Source organism: Canis lupus, chromosome 4 (genome assembly GCF_003254725.2).
Source record: "Canis lupus dingo isolate Sandy chromosome 4, ASM325472v2, whole genome shotgun sequence".
NCBI classification, from domain to species: domain Eukaryota; kingdom Metazoa; phylum Chordata; class Mammalia; order Carnivora; family Canidae; genus Canis; species Canis lupus.
Genome location: NC_064246.1, coordinates 73,023,241 through 73,040,585, shown reverse-complemented (window position 1 = coordinate 73,040,585; position 17,345 = coordinate 73,023,241). Strand labels below are relative to the sequence as shown.

The 17,345-nt window shown below is 48.9% G+C and overlaps 1 protein-coding gene across 3 annotated transcripts in view; it reads right to left on the bottom strand.

The window, feature by feature from the left end:
* The window catches only part of CAPSL (calcyphosine like), a 34,702-nt gene extending 17,420 nt beyond the window's left edge, over positions 1-17,282 (bottom strand). Inside the window, exon 1 of one of the 3 annotated variants that reach the window (XM_025436368.3) lies at positions 17,171-17,282. The gene's annotated coding sequence lies outside the window, so the exon portion shown is untranslated. Of the gene's footprint in view, positions 1-3,866; positions 4,200-17,170 lie in introns of those variants that run through there. The other 2 variants (XM_025436369.3, XM_049109364.1) reach the window with 2 other exon arrangements.
* Positions 17,283-17,345: the final 63 nt, after the last annotated feature.

Genomic DNA, 17,345 nt, shown 5'->3' with positions numbered 1-17,345 from the left:
CTAGGAGGTCAGGTCCCACATACAGACTCCTGCAGTGGGGCCTGGGCGTTCAGAAGCCGCAGGACAGTGGGAAGTGCTCTGGGCCGGGAGCCTGGAGACTTGGGTTCTAGTCCAGTCTCCAACCCCACTCCCAGCGACGTCTGAGCACATCTCAGGGCCTCTGGTTTCTCCTCCTCTGTCAAATGAAAGGATTGAATTAAAGGATCCAGATTCTTCCCTGCTAAAAAGCAACTAATCCTCCCATGAGCTCACTGACCCAGTAAATGAGGGGGTCTAGAAATGACTCTGCTTAGTGTGAGTTGTGAATGAAGGAAGGAGCAAGCCAGTTGAGGGGCATGCAGACACAGCTTTCAAGTGCAGACAAGGTGGTGTTGGAATGGATCTGCCCTGGGCTCAAGGGGCCCCCAACCTAGGCCACCTGTTGGCACTTCCCCTGAGGGCCACATTAGGAGTGGATTCTTTTCATGGGAGATGCCAACTGCCAGATCCATGCTAAGTCTGTTCCTCTCCAAGACAAGTGGCCGGTTCTCCCTACAAAGATCTCATTGTGTAAGTTTGGAAAGAGGGAAGCTCAGACTGGAAACTGAGACCAGAACAGATAAGTCAGGGACGCGAATGTTCAACTGTCTCATTTCCTACCGCACCTCCTAGGAGCCAGCTCATAGGCTCCCTCCTTCTTGACCTGCAAACTGGTTCCCACTACATGTGGGGATTGGGGTAACTCTTCTCAGTTCTGTCGGACACCAGGGCAAGAAGGGGGCCTTTGTTAGGTCCTGTGGCCACTTCTGTCCACATTAAGAAGAAACTGCTGTGCCCAAAGCTACGCGGATCCCTCCAGCACCCAAGGCTGTGCCTGCCAGCATTCCAGATGGCCACGCGCCCGTCTTGGAGATGTCCCCCCCTGCACCCGGGGCCTGTACCGAGAGTGGTCAAGCTCACCCAACAATCTCACCCCCAGCCCAAGTCAGCTGCCTCCCTGGCAGCATCAGCTTTCTTAAAACCTGCATTTTCCTATTACTATTTTGTCACCTGACGTCAAACTGACAACTCCTGGAGCTTGATCCCAGCTTCTAGCCCTGATGCCACCCGCACAGAATGCTTCGGCCACAACCAGGGTCCTGTATTTCTGTACAAAAGCACCAGGTCCCTCTCGTGGTCTCCTGCTCCCTGACGCAGCCAGCCTCGCCAGAGGTACGTACCTCCTTGCCCCAACCCTACGCTGCCAGTGGCCCCAGCCCCAGCCTCCCAGGGGGCTGCACCTCGCCCTCCCTTCCACCACTGGAGCAGAAAAGGCAGCGATCGATCAGGGCCCTCCTCATTCTTACACCCACGCAGGGTCTGCTCCTTCCTGACCTGATGTCCTTCCTGCCCCTCCCCTCGCTCAGTGCTACCTGCCCAGTGGCTAGCCCCGCCACTCACCCACCTGCCTTTGTCATCCTTCCCTTCCCTCTCTGGTTTGCCACACTGGCCACGGGGGCAGGCGGGGAATAGAGAGACACACAGGCTAAAAACCAGTAAAGGGAGAAAGTGAGAGCTGGCTCCCATGTGTGAGAAACGTCCAGAGAAAGAACCCGTGTAGGGCCCTAGTTACACACCTTCAGGATGACATTAATAACTTCAATCGCTCCACTACATGGTAAGCACATGCCCAGTCCTCACAAAAACCCTGGATGCTGAATGGAAGACAGAAACTCAAACAAATACACGTCCATCATGTTCACAGCAGCATTATTCACAATGGCCAAAAGGCAGGCCCAGCCCAAATGCCCATCCGCAGGCGAACAGATGCTCAGAACGTGCTTCAGCTTGTCCAAGGCCCCCAAGTTCTCAGTGCACTACTTCCATGTGAACCCAGGTTTAGGATCATAGTCACCCTACATTACCATCTACTGTTCCCACCTACTGCCTAGTCCTTTTGTATTAGTGTAAAACTTGACACACGTGAAAAGAATCTACTCATTCACTAACTCAACAGCTATTTGTTTTGGGTAGACAGTGTTGGTCAGAGTCGGCTAGGAGCTATGAACGCACAGTTCTGTCCCTGTTCCTGGGGAGCCCAGATTTCACTAGTGGATGGAGAAGGTGAAGAACACACGGATTATTATGGTACAGTGAGAAAAGTACACTCGATTAGTGCTCGACCAGAGAGCCATGGGAATTGGGGAAGTAGCCTCAACCAGGCCTTGAGGGGTGAGGAGCAATTCAACAGGCCGAGAACAGGACAAAGCCACTCATGAGAGAAGAAGCTTCATGTACAAAGACAAGAGAGTAAAGCCAAACAACAGAATATTACTCAATTATAAAAAGGAATGAGGTACCGACACATGCTACATTGTGAATGAACCTCAAAACCACCAAGCCTGGTGGTTTCACTTAGCCAAGTGAAAGAAGCCAGACACTGAATGTCACATATTGCAACGATTCCATTTATATGAAACAGTCAAATGTGTGGGGACAGAACATGGGACTGGTTGTTGCCAAGGCCTGCAGGGGAGATGGCAATGGGGAGTGACTGCTCAATAGATACAGGAAATTTGGCAGGATGGGGACGGTGCTGAAAATGTTTTGGGGGGATCCCTGGGTGGCTTAGCAGTTTGGCACCTGCCTTTGGGCCCGGGGCATGACCCTGGGGTCCTGGGATCAAGTCCCACTTTAGGCTCCCTGCATGGAGCCTGCTTCTCCCTTGGCCTGTGTCTCTGCCTCTCTCTCATGAATAAATAAATAAAATCTTTAAAAAAAAAAAAAGAAAAGAAAAATGTTTTGGAACCTGATACAGGTGGTGGTTGCACAACATTAGTAATGTACAACATATTTTTAAATGACTAATTTCATGTTATATAAATTTCATATAAGTTTTTTTTAAAAGCCCCATGGCCAAACTATGGAAGGAGCCTCGGTGTCCATCAAAAGATGAATGGATAAAGAAGATGTGGTTTATGTATACGATGGAATATTCCTCAGCCATTAGAAACGACAAATACCCACCATTTGCTTCAACGTGGATGGGACTGGAGGGTATTACGCTGAGTGAAGTAAGTCAGTCGGAGAAGGACAAACATTATATGGTCTCATTCATTTGGGGAATATAAAAAATAGTGAAAGGGAATAGAGGGGAAGGGAGAAGAAATGGGTAGGAAATATCAGAAAGGGAGATAGAACATGAAGACTCCTAACTCTGGGAAACGAACTAGGGGTGGTAGAAGGGGAGGAGGGCAGGGGGTGGGGGGTGACTGGGGGACGGGTACTGGGGGGGCACTTGACAGGGTGAGCACTGGGTGTTATTCTGTATGTTGGCAAATTGAACACCAATAAAAAATAAATTTATTATTAAAAAAAAGAAAATAGGGATCCCTGGGTGGTGCAGCGGTTTAGCGCCTGCCTTTGGCCCAGGGCGTGATCCTGGAGACCCGGGATCGAATCCCACGTCGGGCTCCCGGGGCATGGAGCCTGCCTATGTCTCTGCCTCTCTCTCTCTCTCTCTTTCTCTCTCCCTCTCTCTGTGACTATCATAAATAAATAATAATTTAAAAAAAAATTAAAAAAAATTAAAAAAAGAAAATAAATAAATAAATAAATAAATAAATAAATAAATAAAAGCCCCACGAGCTGGTTATAGCTATGATTTCTGTTTCAAAGATAAAGCAACTGGGGCCCGGTCCCTGTGGCTCCCAGGAAGCCACACAGCGTTAGGGCAGTGAGACCCTAGGCCTCTAAGGTGGGCGCTGCTGAAACCACTTGCTCCAAAGCCTTGCCTGCCCCCCAGACATGGATGTCCCGACTTTCCAGCAGAGCTGCTTCTACCTCCAGCCTTTGTGAAATGATAGGAAAGACTCCGAGAGCGCGGGGGGGCGGGGGGGGGCACTCACAGGGCAGCCTCCTGCAGGGTCCAGCCCCAGGGGGACCCTACACCACGCGAGTGGCGACCTCTGGAGTTGACTTCGATATATTCAGGGGGAAGAACAGTCCGTTCTCTCCTGCCAGACCCTTGCCGGCGCACCTGGCCCGCGGGCCTTGGGCATCGGGCACCACTCGGTCCACGAACAGCGAGCGTGTTTCGCGCGCCGTGTCCAGGTCCCGGGGGCTGGGAGGAAGGGTCACGCTGCGACGCAAGCCCTGGAACAGCGTAGGCTCTTACATTTGCTTTAAGCTTAACCACCGAAGCCCGGGGGTTAATTAAGGACCCGAGACAAAGTTCGGGAAGAACTGGGAGGTTTCAGGGCAGGCCGCGATGGGGGAAGGGTGACCAAGGGCGACCGGCTCGCGGTGCACCCCCCACCCCACCCCCGACCCGTGCACGCGGCCGCAGCGCCCCCTGGTGTTGGCATCGCGTCTGCGCAGCTCCCGGGGCCGGGGTCCCGATGACCCCACCCCCACCCACCACCCCCCCACCACCCCCCACCCCCGCCTCCGCAAAGGTTCACTAAGGACTCAGTTCCGAGCAGGGGAAGCGGGAACCGAAAGCACAGTGCTCTGGAGCAGGTGCGGGAGAGCAACCCACCCCTGAGCCGCCACAAACCAGAAGAGGGGGTGACCGGGCCCCGGAGGGGGGCTTTCCGGGAAGGCTGGTCAGAGGAGGCGACGTCCAAGCCCGAATCCTGGGGGAGAGAGTCGTTCCCCAGGCTAGGGCGGTGGGGGGCGGACGGGGGAGGCGCACGTGCGGCTCCCAAGTGCTGAGGCCCAGGTGAAAGAAAAAGTGACACGGGTGCAGAAATGCAAGTATGGGGGGGGGGGGTGATCGCAGAAGGGTGAGACCAAGCGTTGTGGGGTAAGGAGGGAATATGGAAAGGGGATTTGGAGATTTGGAGAGAGAGGACACTGGGCAGGTAAGCAGGTGCCGCCGGGTCACCGGGAGCCTGGGACACCTGCCGGGCAGTTTGGATCCTGAACTGAGAGCAACAGGAGACCTCCGGGGGCTGCAATGAGGCCGTGAGGTTGCCGCGGAGCCCTAGGGGTCGGTGTGGACCACGGATGGGCAGGTGGCACAGGCTGGGGACAGCCAGGGGACAGGTCACGCTGACTGCACGGAGCTGTCGGCGGCGGGGACAGAGAAAGGAAAAGAGATGGGAGATGGAGGGAAGGCGAAGGTGCAGCGTGGAGGAGAGGGCGGGCTCGCCGCCAGCGCCTGTCCTGGGGCCGCTCAACCCCCCCCCCCCCCCCCCCCCCCCCCCCGCGCACTCCGGGTGCGCATCAGCTCCGTTAACGCTCCTGGAGCCCCGAAAGGGAGAGAACTGGCCAGACGCAGAAAAGTATCCTACGTGTGTGTGTATCTAGGAGTCTGTAATGGTGCATCACACCTAAGAACCCAACCTCCACCCCTTGGTACTCTCCGCTTGCTTAAATTCTGGCTTTTTAAGTGGGCTTTTCAGGGGCACCTGGCTGGCTCAGTCGGGGAGCACGCAACTCTTAATCTCAGGGTCGTGAGTTCCGGCCCCACGTGGGCATGGAGCCTACTTAAAGTTTTATTTATTTATTTATTTATTTATTTATTTATTTATTTATTTTTCTACTTAAAGTTTTAAAGAATTTTTTTAAAAGTTCATTTAACAAGGCAGGAAACCACAAATGTTGGAGAGGATGCGGAGAAAAGGGAACCCTCTTACACTGTTGGTGGGAATGTGACCTGGTGCAGCCACTCTGGAAAACTGTGTGGAGGTTCCTCAAACAGTTAAAAATAGACCTGCCCTACGACCCAGCAATTGCACTGTTGGGGATTTACCCCAAAGATACAAATGCAATGAAACGCCGGGACACCTGCACCCCGATGTTTCTAGCAGCAATGTCCACAATAGCCAAACTGTGGAGGGAGCCTCGGTGTCCATCGAAAGATGAATGGATAAAGAAGATGTGGTTTATGTGTACAATGGAATATTCCTCAGCCATTAGAAATGACAAATACCCACCATTTGCTTCGAAGTGGATGGACCTGGAGGGTATTATGCTGAGTGAAGTAAGTCAGTCGGAGAAGGACAAACATTATAGGGTCTCATTCATTTGGGGAATATAAATAATAGTAAAAGGGAAGGGAGAAGAAATGGGTAGGAAATATCAGAAAGGGAGACAGAACATGAGAGACTCCTAACTCTGGGAAATGAACTAGGGATGGTGGAGGTGGAGGAGGGCGGGGGTGGGGGTGACTGGGTGACGGGCACTGAGGGGGACACTTGACGGGATGAGCACTGGGTGTTATTCTGTATGTTGGCAAATTGAACACCAATAAAAAATAAATTTATTATTAAAAAAAAGAAGTTCATTAAAAAAAAAAAAAAAAGCCGGATCCAGCTTACGGCCACCCCCACCCCTACCCCACCCCCAGCGGCCCGGGGCTCGTTCACCCAGCGAGAGCGTGCAGAGACCTGGAGATGCGGGGCCCAGGCCAGGGCCGCCAGCCACAAAGCCAAAGGGGACCTCGCAGCAAAGGTCACCAGGTCTCCGCACAGGGGCGCTCGCTAGGCCCCCTCGCTGCGGCTGTCGTGGGGCACAGGTGCCTGCCGCCGCCGGGGCGCTCGGCTGGGGCTTCAACAGAATCAGCGCGGGATGCGCTACGGAAAGGCCAAGCTGCGGGGCCGTCTGCCTCTCCCTGAGCCTCAGTGGAAGTCTTGTTTGCCGAGTTCAGGGACAGACTGAAACCGAGCCCTTTGGGGGGGGGGGGGGGGGGGGCGCTCAACCCCAGGCTGTGGTCTCTGGTGCCCTCTCGCGGCAATGGGCTGATTCGGGCTCTGACTGTCTCTCCTGGGTCTACACCCCACCATCCGCACACAGGGCTGGATCTTAGACACAGGTGCGCAGAGAGGCCCAGGAATCCTGTACCCAGGCATCCATAAAGACCAAGCCCCGAGAGCTTCCACAACCTCTTCGATGCAAGATCCAAAGGAAACGTCTCCCTCCAGCCTCGGAAGAACCCTCGCTCTCTGTTCTCTGCGACACTACCCTTCTGGTTTGCCTCTTTTGGAAAAAGGATGGTTGCATGAAGACGCACAGGGAGCAGAAGCAGGTTTAGTCAGGTCGGACTAAACTGTAGAGAAGGGGGGGGTTAGCCTCTAGGAGTTGGTAGGGACAGAATCTGGGAAACGGGGGGCAGGGCTCTGCAAGCGTGGCAGGGGGAGCAGAGGCGGGGAGGGTGGTGTGCAGGGAGGAGGCAGGGCAGGGAGGTGCTCCAGGATGCCTGCACCTGGTTAGGCCCCCACGATCCTCCTCTGCGCCCCGCTGCGGGGGGCGCTGCGCCAGGGGGACAGGGTGCACCCGGGGGAAACGGGCCTACGGAGCCCATCACACAGGCACGGCCCTCTGAGAACAGGAACCGCCCCAGGGATGCCCAAGCTTCCCAAAGACCTTCCTGCCTCCTGAGGCATCAAGCCTGGTTTCCCCACAGGCAGGCAGTGAGGTTTGTCTTTAAAATATTTTCAGGGGACACCTGGGTGGCTCAGCGGTTGAGCGTCTGCCTTTGGCTGAGGCCATGATCCTGGGGTCCCAGGATCAAGGCCTGCATCAGGGTTCCTGCAAGGAGACTCTTCTCCCTCTGCCTGCATCTCTGCCTTTCTGTGTGTGTGTCTCTCATGAATAAATAAATAAAATCTTAAAAAAAAAAAAAAAACATTTTCAGGCATTTCTGTAACTGTTAAGTTACCTGTGTCATTATATTAACCATTTCAATAGCAAGGGACCCAAAGTGGCTACAATAGCTCCGTGGGGTTTTAAACGTTCTTCCATTTAAAGGAAAGAGTAAGGCAATGTCACCAGTAGGTAGCTGCTGCTGAAACTGGAGCGCTTCAGGCTCGTTCTCAGGAGGTGGGAGACAAGCTTGCTTTCTCTCAAGCTCACAGCCAGGCCAAACCTTCCCCCTCCACTAGCTCAGGCTTGACCCTGCGCCTAATGGCCACCCCCATGGGGATGGGGGACATGCAGTGGTTTTTATCCTGTCTCTACTTGGGAACCAGATGTAAGACTCAAATTTCAATTTAGACTCCGTGCACCTCTTAACACCTGAAATGGGGTGAGACATACCATAGGTCGTGTTTGAAGGCAATGGTTGGGAAACATTAAACCACTCTACTGACTCCAGTCCATTCGATAAACTAGTTCCTGCTAGGCAGTAGATGACAAAAGCCTGTAGCTCCTCAAGAATTTCCCTTAGAAAATGCTCCTCTGGAATAAATTAGATCCCAGGGCTCAGAGCAACCTAGCAGGTGGCTAGGAGGTGCCCCCTCTGAGGCTGAAATGAAAGACTCAGATGGTTTAAGGAAAGATATGGTTTCTGCAGTAGAATCCTGGGAACCGCCTCCCCCGGGATAACCACAGGTGTAGGGCAGCGTCGTCGACATCCTGAGAGATCCTTCACTGAACCCACCTGAGCTCAGTTCAACGAAACAGACCCTTAGCATCTCTAGCTACTAGGATGGGGCAGTGCTAACTCTTCGGGCGATATTACAGAGCTGTGGCTCCAGCCAGGTATGATTTCACCCACGCTGCCCTCCCTCTCTGTCCCCAGGGGATATTTGACAATGCTTGGAGACATTTTTGGTTGTCACAACAGGGGTGTGGGGTACTACTGGCATCTCGTGAGCAGAGGCCAGAGATGCTGCTAAGCATCCTCCAGGGCACGGGACAGCCCCCACAACCACAGAACCCCCCAGTCCAGAATGCCAGTAGTCCCGAGGTTGAGCAGCTCTGCCGGAGAGAAAGAACTGGGAGCATCCGGGCAATGAGAGCACCAGAGGTGTTGGAAAATAAAGGTGCCCGTGCCCCATCCCAAACACAGTAAGAGAATCTCTAGGTGTGAGTGCTGGGATCTGCATTTTAATGTTTACAGAGGGTTTTGTGGTTTTGTTTTCATTTTAAGTAGGCCCCACACCCAGCACAGAGTCCAACATGGGCTCAAACTCATGACCCTGAGATCAAGACTGAGCTGAGATCAAGAGTCAGGACACTTAGCTGACTGAGCCCCCCAGGCGCCCTTCAGAGGGTTTTAATGTGCACCCAAGTTTGAGAATATAAGCTACCAGGTCCCTCTAGTGGCAGGAGTGAGACCTTGAGGGGAAGGGCTGGAGGAAAGACTGTTAACAGTGAAGAGAAGTAGCTAAAATTAACAAGACAGGAAACAAATGTTGGTGAGGATGTGGAGAAAGGGGACCCCTCTTGCACTGTTGCTGGGAAGGCAAGCTGGGGCAGCCACCCTGGAAAACTGTGTGGAGTTTCCTCAAAAAGTTAAAAATAGAGCTACCCTACGACCCAGCAATTGTACTCGTGGGCATTTACCCCAAAGATGCAAATGTAGTGAAATGAAGGGGCACCTGCACCCCAATGTTCATTGAAGCAATGTCCGCAATAGCCAAACTATGGAAGGAGCCACGATGCCATTTGACAGATGAATGGATGAAGAAGATGTGGTCTATATACACGATGGAATATTACGCAGCCATCAGAAAAGACAGATATCCACCAGTTTGCCTCGATATGGATGGAACTGGAGGGTATTATGCTGAGTGAAATAAGTCAATCGGAGAAGGACAAACATCATATGGTTTCACTCATACGGGGAATATAAAAAATAGTGAAAGGGACTATAGGGAAAGGAAGGAAAATGAGTGGGAAAAGTTAGAGAGGGGGACAGACCATGAGAGACTCTTAACTCTGGGAAACAAAGGGTTGAGGAAGGGGAGGCGGGCGGAGGGATAAAGTCACTGGGTGACAGGCACTGAGGGGGGCACATGATGGGATGAGCACTGGGTGTTATGCTATATGTTGGCAAACTGAATTTAAATAAAAACAAATGTTAAATTGAAAAAAAGAGAGAGAAGTGGTAGTAACCTCAGTGATAACCACTCCGGGGACCACAATCTGGGCTCAATGCTTTAAACATATGAGCACTTGGCCTCAGGTGGTGGGGCCTGTCAAATCTTGCTCCCTAGCCCGGACGTCGGCACACACCCAGAGAACCTGGGTCACCGGCCTGAGCAAGTGCCACGAGGCAGTGGCAAAGTCTGCCGCCGACACCTGAGTGGGTTCTACCTAGGGCCCCCCTGCTCAGCAGTGGCCCCCTGGTGCTCCTACACTGCTTCGGGGGAGGCAGAGAAGGTCCATGAAATGAGAGTGAACAAAACTTCAAGGAAGAGACTGCCTCGGAGGGTCGGAAGGCTTTCACTGCAGAGGAGGGAAGGGGACAGGAGCGCAGAGCAAAGCCAGGCCCCACCCGGGTCCTAAATGTGACCCCTCTCCCTCTTGCCTCAGGGCCCTTGCTCGGCTAGTAGGAGGATTTGCAAGCTCTTGATTTTCTCTTGTTTTGTTTTTTTTCTGAAATCTGAACTCAAAGCTACTGCCCTGATTATCTTCCATTAGATTTACTCTTTTTTTGTTTGTTTAATAATAAATTTATTTTTTATTGGTGTTCAATTTGCCAACATACAGAATAACACCCAGTGCTCACCCCGTCAAGTGCCCTCCTCAGTGCCCGCCACCCAGTCACCCCCACCCCCCGCCCTCCTCCCCTTCCACCACCCCTAGTTCGTTTTTCCCACAAATTATTTTTAAAAATATTCCACGACATATGAATACATGAAACAGCTGAGTTTTGTCTGGATCGCCAGGTTCTGCGTAGATGTGAAGTATGACGGCGTGCCATCTATAGCGACGTGAGCACACCAGAATTCAGATGTCACCGAAGTCTGGTTCTCTCGATGCCGAAATACATTTTCTCAAGATGCTTAAAATTCATGCTTTAGCTGTTGTCGACCGGCAAATTTCTCTAGAGAGCCCACGTCTGCTAAATCATAGTCCTTTATTTTTTTTTCTGCTGATCCTTGAGATGTGATTCATGTTCTCATGTTAATGTTTATGATATGGCATGATTTGAGAATAATTTTTATTATAAAATAATAATAATTTTATATTATTATTTTTATAAGTTTATAATTATATAAATAATTTTATGAATAATAAATTATATAAATAATTTTATAATTTTTTATAATAAAAATTATTTTATAAATACCAGTGTTGTAAACTGTCTATTTCATACACCTGCTTGAAATTTCATTTTATTAATTCAGCCAGGGTTGGGATTCAGGCTTAGTAAGGTAGGGTGCAATGTTTAAGGAGCCCCTCCATCTCAGGATTGTGCAAACCCCAAGCCTAAGTGTGAGTGCCTCCTTAAATATTTGCCCTGGGTGCCTACTTTGCCTCACCCTAGTTCTGGTCTTGAAGTCAACGTATGTACATTTATTGACCACCTATTATGTGCCACACGACAGTAGTGAATGAGACAACCAAAGTCCCTTCCAGGAGTTTCCATTCCTCAGGGTGGTTCTGACTTTGTTGAATTCGAACTACAGATGATTTTCCAGACATTGCAACTGGCTTATTCTAAGATCATTCCAATCTTCTTTCTCTGCCACATTCCACCTTCAGTTGGGTGGCCCTGTGAATGAGTTCTGGCCAGAGACTCAACTGAACATACTGAGGACTCTAAGAGAGCCCCTCCGTCTTGTTTGCCTCTTCCTGCCTTGAACAAGAATACAATGTCTGGAGATATGGCAACCTTTGTAGTCATGAGGAAAAAGAGAACCACAGAGATACCAACTTACAGCCTAAGATCACTGTGCTGCGGAACCGACTCAGCAACTGACTCCACACTCTTGTCAAGAGAGGAACCTAAGCCCTGGTTTGCTTAATGCACAGTCGGTCAGGTTCTCTACTACGGCCAAAAGTATTTCTAACTGATACAATGGGCAAAAGTTTATCCACACCGGGCTTGGGATGACCTTTACCTGGGTAAGTAACCAGCAATCCTGTGTGAGGAGAGACTTGGCTGCCCCTCAGAAGCGGAAGGGGGGATAAACCAACTCCATTATGACCTGTTCTCTCAGTAATATTTTATCAGCATTTAGCAACCTCTGCAGCATTTTTGGCTACGAAGAGAGTGAGAACCACTGTTTAGTCTGATATCCGAGGGCCTATGTAACTAACACAATGGGATACCAGGTTTACAGGATACAGAGGTCCCTGGGTTACAAGATCCTTATAATGAGCGTCCCCCTGAGAATCTCTGCAGGCAGGAGCTGTCGTAATAACACTCTCCTTGCTGTCTCCCCCATCTTGCTCTGCCTTGAGTCCCTGGGGTTTTTACCAAGAAATTGCTTGCAATCTATTCTGGTCAGGGAGCCTGCTACATGAAAGCTCTTAAAGAAGCAGAGTAAGAAAAGATCTAAGCTGCACAAAAGTAAGCAAAGATTCGTCTCAATTTGTGTACAAAATGCAAAAAAGAATTTAAAAAAAGAAAACTTTTGTTCCAAACTCCCTGGTTTCAGCGACTGTGCTCTTAGAACCAACCAGGCAATGTTCCAATATCCCATTTTTCAGGTGCCATGAGACCTTGGCCTCAGTGATTTCAAACCCACCGTGAAGACAAACCCCAACTTTTTATTTTCCACTACTTTCAGATGGGAATGAAGGTCTGACTACCATTTCTATTTTTGCAACATTCGTGGCCAAAAGCACTCACTTAGTAACTATTTTAGGTCACTTAAAATGCTTCCTTTGGAGTCATTGGTATGTTTAATGTTTATTTTATGGCCACTTAGAAATCCAGCCAATTAGTTGCATCTTGAAGGCTCTTAACTGATACTTCCAGAAAACCAAGAAGTGTTTATGGGTAGAAATCCAATGTCACAGGGACAGCATCGGACAGGAATTGTATCCGGCTACTCTTAATAGAAATAGATCATTGTCTCTGAAAAGATAGAGGTTTATTTTCCTCTCATGTAAAAGAAGTCGGGAGGCATTTCAAAGAGTTTATGTCCCAAGAAACTACTATCTCTCTACCTCACCATTGTTTTTATCTTCAGAGTTGCCTGAAGTTACAAAAGAACCATAGCTGTTCCCACCGTTACACCCACACCTCAGGCAACAGACAAGAGCAAGGGCAAGAAGAGTACTTGGTAGCTCAGTCCTCCCTCCATGATAGCTCCCCAGGACTCCACCCAACTCCTCCCACTGAAATGTCATTGGCCAGTCCTGCAAAGGAGGGTGGTGCTATGGTCTGAATGTTTATGCTCCTCCAAAATCTATAGGTTGAAATCTAACTCCCACAGTATTAGGAGGTGGGGCCTTTGGGAGGTACTCAAATCAGGAGGGTAGAGCCTTCAGGAATGTGATTAGTGCCTTCTGAAGGAAGCTCCTCGAGATCCCTTTCCCCTTCTAGCACCCAAGGAGAGCGCAAAGGTGCTGGTTCTGTGCCAGGGAGGGGGCCCAGATCTTGGTGTCTTGATCTTGGATTCCTAGTCTGCAGAATTATGAGAAATAAACTTGTTTTATAAGCTACCCAGTCTGTGGTATTTTGCTATAGCAACCCAAACACATCAAGAGAGCTGAGAAAGCTAATTTTGGGGCTGGGTACTTTGCCATCCTTCAGGTTGTGTTTATAAAGAAGAAGAAACTGGCAATTGAGTGAGCAACTGGCAGTTTCTGCCACTGTTGGCAGAAGAAAGGGAGTCCTTCTAGAAAGTAAGTGTGTGAGCACATCCAGATCAGTTTACTCCAGGACATTTGTGTGAAGCAACCAGATTACCCCGATGAAGGAGACTGATGTGAATCCTGGAATCAGAAGTTAGCGCATTGATGATTTCTGAGCTCTCAACCTCCGTTCCTCCAAAGAAAATAAGATCCACCTTTCCCTGGGCAGTTATCAAGAAGACCCTGAGTTTAGGCCAGCATAACCTAAAATGATTTAGATCTGGGGACTTCAAATCACAGCCCACGGGCCAAATTTGCCCCCTTGACCTAGTTTTGTAAATAAACTTTTATTGGAAAACAGCCACACACATTCGTTTATGGATTATCTGTGGCTGGTTTCATGCTACAACATCGAAGTTTGATAGTTGCCATGGAGACCTCTGGCCCACAAAGCCTGAAATATTAGTATGACACTGGTTACATTCCTCTTTCAATCTTTTCAACCCTATGCCACTCTGCTCCACACCTTGTCTTAAAAATCACAGCTCCTCTTTTTAGTTCATGGATCTGCAATGGTCCCTCCTTCCTAGACTGCCTCTAGCTATCTCCCTTCAAAGCCCAAGACCTGAAGGAGCCTCTCATTTCTCCACTTTCTCACGTTCCATTCATCCTTCAGTCTACTGCAGTCTGGTCTCCACTGTCCCTCCACCAAGCATTCTCTCAGGAACCACTGCCAACCTGATGGCCAACTTCAACAGTCATGTCTAGTTTCTTTCTTTTTTTTTAAATAAATTTATTTTTTATTGGTGTTCAATTTGCCAACATACAGAATAACACCCAGTGCTCATCCCGTCAAGTGCCCCCCTCAGTGCCCGCCACCCATTCACCCCCACCCCCCGCCCTCCTCCCCTTCCACCACCCCTAGTTCATTTCCCAGAGTTAGGAGTCTTTACGTTCTGTCTCCCTTTCTGATATTTCCCACCCATTTCTTCTCCCTTCCCTTATATTCCCTTTCACTATTATTTATATTCCCCAAATGAATGAGAACATATAATGTTTGTCCTTCTCCGATTGACTTACTTCACTCAGCATAATACCCTCCAGTCCCATCCACGTTGAAGCAAATGGTGGGTATTTGTCGTTTCTAATGGCTGAGGAATATTCCATTGTATACATAAACCACATCTTCTTTATCCATTCATCTTTCGATGGACACCGAGGCTCCCTCCACAGTTTGGCTATTGTGGACATTGCTGCTAGAAACATCGGGGTGCAGGTGTCCCGGCGTTTCATTGCATCTGTATCTTTGGGGTAAATCCCCAGCAGTGCAATTGCTGGGTCGTAGGGCAGTTGTATTTTTAACTCTTTGAGGAACCTCCACACAGTTTTCCAGAGTGGCTGCACCAGTTCACATTCCCACCCACAGTGTAAGAGGGTTCCCTTTTCTCCACATCCTCTCCAACATTTGTGGTTTCCTGCCTTGTTAATTTTCCCCATTCTCACATGTCTAGTTTCTATTTCACTTTGCCCAGCAGTTGACTCTATTGATCATTCTGCCTTAAAACTTTTCTCTCAATGTCTATGAATCTTACTTTCCTCTGACTCCCTTCCTCTCAAGTCTGACCTATTTTGCCCCTCCCTTGTCTTCCGCCTCCTTTTTAAAATGCTACTGTTTCTTGGGATTTGGTTTATTTATCCTCATCACGCTCTCATGCCATCTCGTGGCCATTTTAGCCACATCCACTGACGGAATGCTGGCTCCCAAATCTTTATTTCAACTCATGCATTGTGCTAGCTTCAGAGTCAGATTTCAAACTTCCCACAAAACATGTGCACTTCAATGACCTACAGACGTCTCGGGATTAATGTTCCAGAGCCAAGTTCATTATCTTTTCCTCCTGTTCCTTGCCTCAGGAAATGACATCACCATCTCCCCAGGTCATTCACTGAACATTACCCTAGACTCCTTCTCACCCTCTACATGAATCAGCAGCCAAGTCCTGTAGAATTTCACCATCCTGACATCCCTTGCCTCTCTGTTCTCTCCCTCCCCTCCATTGCCATGGATACAACCTTAGTCCAGGACCTGGTCACCTCTCATTTCCACTATTGAAATTTCCTCTTAATTATTTCCTTTTCACTAGTCTTCCCCCTCCTTCCATCCTTCCTCCAGATGATTGTCAAAGCAATCTTTACAAAATGGAAATCTGAACTTCACATTCTCATCAAAAACCCTTTGGTGTGCAGGTAAAGAGCAAACATCTTAGCATTTAAGGTACACATTGGCCCTACCTTTCTCTCCAGCCTTATTTCTTGCAATTCTCCACCCCTTTAAAATCTATTCTGCATTTATAAGGACTCACATTCCCCAAACACACTATGGTATCCTGTCCCCGTGCCTCTGTACACACAGCTCCGCATTAAGGAACACCCTCCCTCGCTTGCTGGCCTGCAGAAGTCCTATTCTTCCCTGTACAGTCACTACGGTGACGCCTCACATAACCATTCTCACCAGAGTGAAGCAGCTCGCATCTTTGCATAATCTGTGCAAAAGCCAGTGTCCACGTTGAACCATGCTGTAACTCCTCGCTTTCAGAACTGCCTCTCCCAGACTGTAAGGTTCTTAAGGGCAAAGCTTGTAAACTTTGGGTGTCTATCATCAGCACTTAGCTCGATGCTACTAGATTACTATTGGAATTGACCAATGCTATTACTATTAGATCACTGCTATTTGAATGTAAATAGAAATGAATATCCACAATTTAAATCTCAATATTTAAGATGCACAATTATGAAATAAAGACATTTCTATCATAAGATGATTTTGGTTAAAAAAAAAAAAGAGCTTTAAAAACAGGAAAAAAATTCATCTACTTAGTATGATTTAACTACACCCCAGACTGAAGGGAAGATAAACAGTATTGCTATTTACCAAAGCCCATCTCAATTTTGTGATCAATCAAATCAACTCTACAATTTTTGGCAAGCTGTGCCCAGCCCACTTTATTTTTTTTTTTAAGATTTTATTTATTTATTTATTCATGAAAGATACAGAGAGAGAGAGAGAGAGAGGCAGAGACACAGGCAGAGGGAGAAGCAGGCTCCATGCAGGGAGCCCGATATGGGACTTGATCCCGGGTCCCCAGGATCAGGCCCTGCGCTGAAGGTGGCCCTAAACCACTGAGCCACCCAGGCTGCCCCCCCCTTCCCCCAACCCACATTAATAAGAATTCTGTTTCTTATCTAAGTGGTCAGTTCAGCAGAGTAAGGCAGAAATAGCACATTTTTAAATGTCAGAAAAACCAACATCTGAATCAAAGCTCAGTCTCTTAATTGCATTATGACTTGGAGATATTTAATCTTCTCGAAGCTCAGCATTTTCAATGGTTATGCAGGCTAATTGAAGCAATTCACCCAAACTCTTCACACTTTGATACCGCATACATTGCCACTGCTCAGTGGTGTTTATTTCCTTCCCCTTTACAGAATAAAGGTGATTTTTGTGCCTTTTTATCTGAGCCCCTCTTCACAAAGATGACAAAAGCCTCCCCAGAACCACTCTATTTTCTCCCTAGACTGACAACCAAGAACTCTCATCAACTGTTGGTTTTCTCTTTCAAAAGTAATATCTTTCATTTTCTCTTTCTCTCTCTCCACCGCCCCATCATTTAGCTAAAACTAAATAAAGTGATCAAGTCAACATAATAGATGAAAAACATCGATTTACCTTAAATGTTAACCTGCTGCCACCAGTTGATGGGAACTGAAACTATCTCCCAAAGCGTGCCTGGAAGGGCTCAGCCCCTAGCATACCTCCCCCAGGTCTCCTTCCCCTCACCTTCCCCCCAGGATCTTGTTGGCAGGCAGCCCTCTTGACGCTGATTGCCCAGTGTAGAATCACT